We start from the raw sequence: 7793 nt of genomic DNA on the forward strand, positions 1-7793 counted from the left end.
TAACTAGGCTCTGTGTCCCTGTCAGAAGACATGGTATAGTAGTAGTGATGTATTAACTAGGCTCTGTGTCCCTGTCAGAAGACATGGTATAGTAGTAGTGATGTATTAACTAGGCTCTGTGTCCCTGTCAGAAGACATGGTATAGTAGTGATGTATTAACTAGGCTCTGTGTCCCTGTCAGAAGACATGGTATAGTAGTGATGTATTAACTAGGCTCTGTGTCCCTGTCAGAAGACATGGTATAGTAGTGATGTATTAACTAGGCTCTGTGTCCCTGTCAGAAGACATGGTATAGTAGTGACGTATTAACTAGGCTCTACGTCCCTGTCAGAAGACATGGTATAGTAGTAGTGATGTATTAACTAGGCTCTGTGTCCCTGTCAGAAGACATGGTATAGTAGTAGTGATGTATTAACTAGGCTCTACGTCCCTGTCAGAAGACATGGTATAGTAGTAGTGATGTATTGACTAGGCTCTGTGTCCCTGTCAGAAGACATGGTATAGTAGTGATGTATTAACTAGGCTCTGTGTCCCTGTCAGAAGACATGGTATAGTAGTGATGTATTAACTAGGCTCTATGTCCCTGTCAGAAGACATGGTATAGTAGTGATGTATTAACTAGGCTCTGTGTCCCTGTCAGAAGACATGGTATAGTAGTGATGTATTAACTCGGCTCTGTGTCCCTGTCAGAAGACATGGTATAGTAGTGATGTATTAACTAGGCTCTCTGTCCCTGTCAGAAGACATGGTATAGTAGTGATGTATTAACTAGGCTCTGTGTCCCTGTCAGAAGACATGGTATAGTAGTGATGTATTAACTAGGCTCTGTGTCCCTGTCAGAAGACATGGTATAGTAGTGATGTATTAACTAGGCTCTGTGTCCCTGTCAGAAGACATGGTATAGTAGTGATGTATTAACTAGGCTCTGTGTCCCTGTCAGAAGACATGGTATAGTAGTGATGTATTAACTAGGCTCTGTGTCCCTGTCAGAAGACATGGTATAGTAGTGATGTATTAACTAGGCTCTGTGTCCCTGTCAGAAGACATGGTATAGTAGTAGTGATGTATTAACTAGGCTCTGTGTCCCTGTCAGAAGACATGGTATAGTAGTAGTGATGTATTAACTAGGCTCTGTGTCCCTGTCAGAAGACATGGTATAGTAGTGATGTATTAACTAGGCTCTATGTCCCTGTCAGAAGACATGGTATAGTAGTAGTGATGTATTAACTAGGCTCTGTGTCCCTGTCAGAAGACATGGTATAGTAGTGATGTATTAACTAGGCTCTGTGTCCCTGTCAGAAGACATGGTATAGTAGTGATGTATTAACTCGGCTCTGTGTCCCTGTCAGAAGACATGGTATAGTAGTGATGTATTAACTAGGCTCTGTGTCCCTGTCAGAAGACATGGTATAGTAGTGATGTATTAACTAGGCTCTGTGTCCCTGTCAGAAGACATGGTATAGTAGTGATGTATTAACTAGGCTCTGTGTCCCTGTCAGAAGACATGGTATAGTAGTGATGTATTAACTAGGCTCTGTGTCCCTGTCAGAAGACATGGTATAGTAGTAGTGATGTATTAACTAGGCTCTGTGTCCCTGTCAGAAGACATGGTATAGTAGTGATGTATTAACTAGGCTCTGTGTCCCTGTCAGAAGACATGGTATAGTAGTGATGTATTAACTAGGCTCTGTGTCCCTGTCAGAAGACATGGTATAGTAGTAGTGATGTATTAACTAGGCTCTGTGTCCCTGTCAGAAGACATGGTATAGTAGTAGTGATGTATTAACTAGGCTCTGTGTCCCTGTCAGAAGACATGGTATAGTAGTTATGTATTAACTAGGCTCTGTGTCCCTGTCAGAAGACATGGTATAGTAGTAGTGATGTATTAACTAGGCTCTGTGTCCCTGTCAGAAGACACGGTATTGTAGTAGTGATGTACACTGCTCAAAAAAATAAAGGGAACACTTAAACAACACAATGTAACTCCAAGTCAATCACACTTCTGTGAAATCAAACTGTCCACTTAGGAAGCAACACTGATTGACAATAAATGTCACATGCTGTTGTGCAAATGGAATAGACAACAGGTGGAAATTATAGGCAATTAGCAAGACACCCCCAATAAAGGAGTGGTTCTGCAGGTGGTGACCACAGACCACTTCTCAGTTCCTATGCTTCCTGGCTGATGTTTTGGTCACTTTTGAATGCTGGCGGTGCTTTCACTCTAGTGGTAGCATGAGACGGAGTCTACAACCCACACAAGTGGCTCAGGTAGTGCAGCTCATCCAGGATGGCACATCAATGCGAGCTGTGGCAAGAAGGTTTGCTGTGTCTGTCAGCGTAGTGTCCAGAGCATGGAGGCGCTACCAGGAGACAGGCCAGTACATCAGGAGACGTGGAGGAGGCCGTAGGAGGGCAACAACCCAGCAGCAGGACCGCTACCTCCGCCTTTGTGCAAGGAGGAGCAGGAGGAGCACTGCCAGAGCCCTGCAAAATGACCTCCAGCAGGCCACAAATGTGCATGTGTCTGCTCAAACGGTCAGAAACAGACTCCATGAGGGTGGTATGAGGGCCCGACGTCCACAGGTGGGGGTTGTGCTTACAGCCCAACACCGTGCAGGACGTTTGGCATTTGCCAGAGAACACCAAGATTGGCAAATTCGCCACTGGCGCCCTGTGCTCTTCACAGATGAAAGCAGGTTCACACTGAGCACGTGACAGACGTGACAGAGTCTGGAGACGCCGTGGAGAACGTTCTGCTGCCTGCAACATCCTCCAGCATGACCGGTTTGGCGGTGGGTCAGTCATGGTGTGGGGTGGCAATTCTTTGGGGGGCCGCACAGCCCTCCATGTGCTCACCAGAGGTAGCCTGACTGCCATTAGGTACCGAGATGAGATCCTCAGACCCCTTGTGAGACCATATGCTGGTGCGGTTGGCCCTGGGTTCCTCCTAATGCAAGACAATGCTAGACCTCATGTGGCTGGAGTGTGTCAGCAGTTCCTGCAAGAGGAAGGCATTGATGCTATGGACTGGCCTGCCCGTTCCCCAGACCTGAATCCAATTGAGCACATCTGGGACATCATGTCTCGCTCCATCCACCAACGCCACATTGCACCACAGACTGTCCAGGAGTTGGCGGATGCTTTAGTCCAGGTCTGGGAGGAGATCCCTCAGGAGACCATCCGCCACCTCATCAGGAGCATGCCCAGGCGTTGTAGGGAGGTCATACAGGCACGTGGAGGCCACACACACTACTGAGCCTCATTTTGTTTTAAGGACATTACATCAAAGTTGGATCAGCCTGTAGTGTGGTTTTCCACTTTAATTTTGAGGGTGACTCCAAATCCAGACCTTGATGGGTTGATAAATTTGATTTCCATGGATAATTTTTGTGTGATTTTGTTGTCAGCACATTCAACTATGTATAGAAAAAAGTATTTAATAAGATTATTTCATTCATTCAGATCTAGGATGTGTTATTTTAGTGTTCCCTTTATTTTTTTGAGTGATGTATTAACTAGGCTCTGTGTCCCTGTCAGAAGACATGGTATAGTAGTGATGTATTAACTAGGCTCTGTGTCCCTGTCAGAAGACATGGTATAGTAGTGATGTATTAACTAGGCTCTGTGTCCCTGTCAGAAGACATGGTATAGTAGTGATGTATTAACTAGGCTCTGTGTCCCTGTCAGAAGACATGGTATAGTAGTGATGTATTAACTAGGCTCTGTGTCCCTGTCAGAAGACATGGTATAGTAGTGATGTATTAACTAGGCTCTGTGTCCCTGTCAGAAGACATGGTATAGTAGTGATGTATTAACTAGGCTCTACGTCCCTGTCAGAAGACATGGTATAGTAGTAGTGTTGTATTAACTAGGCTCTGTGTCCCTGTCAGAAGACATGGTATAGTAGTAGTGATGTATTAACTAGGCTCTGTGTCCCTGTCAGAAGACATGGTATAGTAGTGATGTATTAAGTGTCCCTGTCAGAAGACATGGTATAGTAGTGATGTATTAACTAGGCTCTGTGTCCCTGTCATTAGACATGGTATAGTAGTAGTGATGTATTAACTAGGCTCTGTGTCCCTGTCAGAAGACATGGTATAGTAGTGATGTATTAACTAGGCTCTACGTCCCTGTCAGAAGACATGGTATAGTAGTGATGTATTAACTAGGCTCTGTGTCCCTGTCATTAGACATGGTATAGTAGTGATGTATTAACTAGGCTCTGTGTCCCTGTCAGAAGACATGGTATAGTAGTGATGTATTAACTAGGCTCTGTGTCCCTGTCAGAAGACATGGTATAGTAGTGATGTATTAACTAGGCTCTGTGTCCCTGTCATTAGACATGGTATAGTAGTAGTGATGTATTAACTAGGCTCTGTGTCCCTGTCAGAAGACATGGTGTAGTAGTGATGTATTAACTAGGCTCTGTGTCCCTGTCAGAAGACATGGTATAGTAGTGATGTATTAACTAGGCTCTGTGTCCCTGTCAGAAGACATGGTATAGTAGTGATGTATTAACTAGGCTCTGTGTCCCTGTCAGAAGACATGGTATAGTAGTGATGTATTAACTAGGCTCTGTGTCCCTGTCAGAAGACATGGTATAGTAGTGATGTATTAACTAGGCTCTGTGTCCCTGTCAGAAGACATGGTATAGTAGTGATGTATTAACTAGGCTCTGTGTCCCTGTCAGAAGACATGGTATAGTAGTGATGTATTAACTAGGCTCTGTGTCCCTGTCAGAAGACATGGTATAGTAGTGATGTATTAACTAGGCTCTGTGTCCCTGTCAGAAGACATGGTATAGTAGTGATGTATTAACTAGGCTCTGTGTCCCTGTCAGAAGACATGGTATAGCAGTGATGTATTAACTAGGCTCTGTGTCCCTGTCTTGTGTGTGTGTATCAACCAGTGATGATTCGCTGACCCCCTACTGACCAGGAGATGAGCCGCCCCGCCTCGTTTCCTCCCAGAACTGTCTGGAGGGTTAGATACAGTACGTAGGTCTCTCCATGGTGGGAGATGGACACGTAGCTAAGCTTATTAACACTCTCTTTATTTTACTGACTAGTTGAATGATTGATCCATTCATCCATCCATCCCTCCATTCCTTCATCCCTCCATCTCTCCCCAGTCTTCCTCTCTTCTGAGGACCCAGTGAGGGAGTAAGTAGCTCAGTCTGGGAGCTGTTGAGGGACTGGTTAGGAAGAACACTTCTACAGCCAGAGAGGTGAGAGGTCACATGGTTTAGATGGTAAATATTTCTCACCATAGCGGTTCATCTTGTAAGCAAAAAGGAATATGTTCCATCTTCTACAGTGCAGTGGAAGTCTGAGGTTTACATACACCTTAGCCAAATACATTTCAACTCAGTTTTTCCACAATTCCTGACATTTAATCCTAGTAAAAAATCCCTGTCTTAGGTCAGTTAGAATCACCACTTTTTATTTTAAGAATGTGAAATGTCAGAATAATAGTAGAGAGAATTATTTATTTCAGCTTTTATTTCTTTCATCACATTCCCAGTGAGTCAGAAGTTTACATACTCTCAATTAGTATTTGCTAACATTGCCTTTAAATTGTTTAACTTGGGTCAAAACATTTCGGGTAGCCTTCCACAAGCTTCCCACAAGAAGTTGGGTGAATTTTGGCCCATTCCTCCTGACATAGCTGGTGTAACTGAGTCAGGTTTGTAGGCCTCCTTGCTTGCACATGCTTTTTCAGTTCTGCCTTTTTTCAGTTCTGCTTTTTCAGTTCAGGGCTTTGTGATGGCCACTCCAATACCTTGACTTTGTTGTCCTTAAGCCATTTTGCCACAACTTTGGAATATGCTTGTCCATTTGGAAGACCCATTTGCGACCAAGCTTTAACTTCCTGACTGATGTCTTGAGATGTTGCTTCAATATATCCACATAATTTTCCTTCCTCGTTGTCACGGTCGTCGTTAATAGAGGAAGCGGACCAAAGCGCAGCGTGTCCAAGAAACATGACTTTATTGAATTAACGTAACCAAACAAAAGACGACTCAATGAAGTCCAACAGTAACACTGACTGAAAAGGAACAAAAACCCACAAACCAAGGAGAAACCACACAGTTTAAATATGGCTCCCAATCAGAGATAACGAGCCGACAGCTGACACTCGTTACCTCCGATTGGGAGTCATATGACTAATCAAGAACAATCACCAAACATAGAAATGAACAACTAGAATACCCAACATAGAAATACACCCAAACAATGAAAATGAACAACCCTGGCTCAATAAACAAAGTCCATGGAGCCAGAGTATCACAGTACCCCCCCCTAAAGGTGCGAACTCCGGGCGCACCAGCATACAGTCTAGGGGAGGGTCTGGGTGGGCGTCTGTCCATGGTGGCGGCTCTGGCCCAGGTCGTGGTCCCCACCCCACCTTAGTCACTATCCGCTTCCGTAGCCCCCTCCACCTGACCACCCCCCAACTAAACCCCACTGGATTAAGGGGCGGCACCGGACTAAGGGGCAGCACCGGACTAAGGGACAGTACCTGACTAAGGGGCAGCACCGGCCTGAGGGGCAGCACCGGACTGAATGGCGGATCCTGGCTGGCTGGCTCTGGCGGATCCTGGCTGGACGGCTCTGGCGGATCCTGGCTGGACGGCTCTGGCGGATCCTGGCTGGCGGAAGGCTCTGGCTGATCCTGTCTGGCAGAAGGCTCTGGCTGATCCTGTCTGGCGGAAGGCTCTGGCTGATCCTGTCTGGCGGAAGGCTCTGGCTGATCCTGTCTGGCGGAAGGCTCTGGCTGATCCTGTCTGGCGGAAGGCTCTGGCTGATCCTGTCTGGCGGAAGGCTCTGGCTGATCCTGTCTGGCGGAAGGCTCAGTACAGACGGGCAGTTCCTGCGGCGCTTGGCAGACGGACAGTTCAGACGGCGTTGGGCAGACGGGCAGTTCAGGCGCCGTTGGGCAGACGGGCAGTTCAGACGGCGTTGGGCAGACGGACAGTTCAGGCCCCGTTGGGCAGACGGCAGACTCTGGCCGTCTGAGGCGCATCGTAGGCCTGGTGCGTGGTGCCGGAACAGGAGGTACCGGGCTGAGGACACGCATCTCAGGGCTAGTGCGGGGAGAAGCAACAGGGCATGCTGGACCCTGGGGACGCACCGTAGGCCTGATGCGTGGTGCCGGAACTGGAGGTACCGGGCTGAGGACACGCATCTCAGGGCTAGTGCGGGAAGCAGCAACAGGGCATGCTTGGCCCTGGGGACGCACCGTAGGCCTGATGCGTGGTGCCGGAACTGGAGGTACCGGGCTGAGGACACGCATCTCAGGGCTAGTGCGGGAAGCAGCAACAGGGCATGCTTGGCCCTGGGGACACACAGGAGGCTTGGTGCGTGGTGTCTGCACTGGTGGTAAAGGGCTGGAGCGAGGAGGTGGTACCGGAAATACCGGACCGTGCAGGCGTACTGGCTCCCTTGAGCACTGAGCCTGCCCAACCTTCCCTGGGTTGATGCTCCCCGTCGCCCGACCAGTACGGGGAGGTGTAATAACCCGCACCGGCCTATGTGGGCGAACCGGGAACACCATGCGCAAGGCTGGTGCCATGTACGCCGGCCCGAGGAGACGCACTGGTGACCAGCTGCGTGGGACCGGCTTCATGACATCCGGCTCAACACTCAATCTAGCCCGGCCGATACGTGGAGCTGGACTGTACCGAACCGGGCTATGCCTGCGTACAGGAGACACCATGCGCTCAACTGCGTAACACGGTGTCTGCCCGTACTCTCGCTCTCCACGGTCAGTCCAGGGAGTAGGCGCAG

Source organism: Coregonus lavaretus (assembly GCF_964263955.1).
Source record: "Coregonus lavaretus genome assembly, contig: HAP1_SCAFFOLD_2563, whole genome shotgun sequence".
Classification (NCBI taxonomy): Eukaryota; Metazoa; Chordata; class Actinopteri; order Salmoniformes; family Salmonidae; genus Coregonus; species Coregonus lavaretus.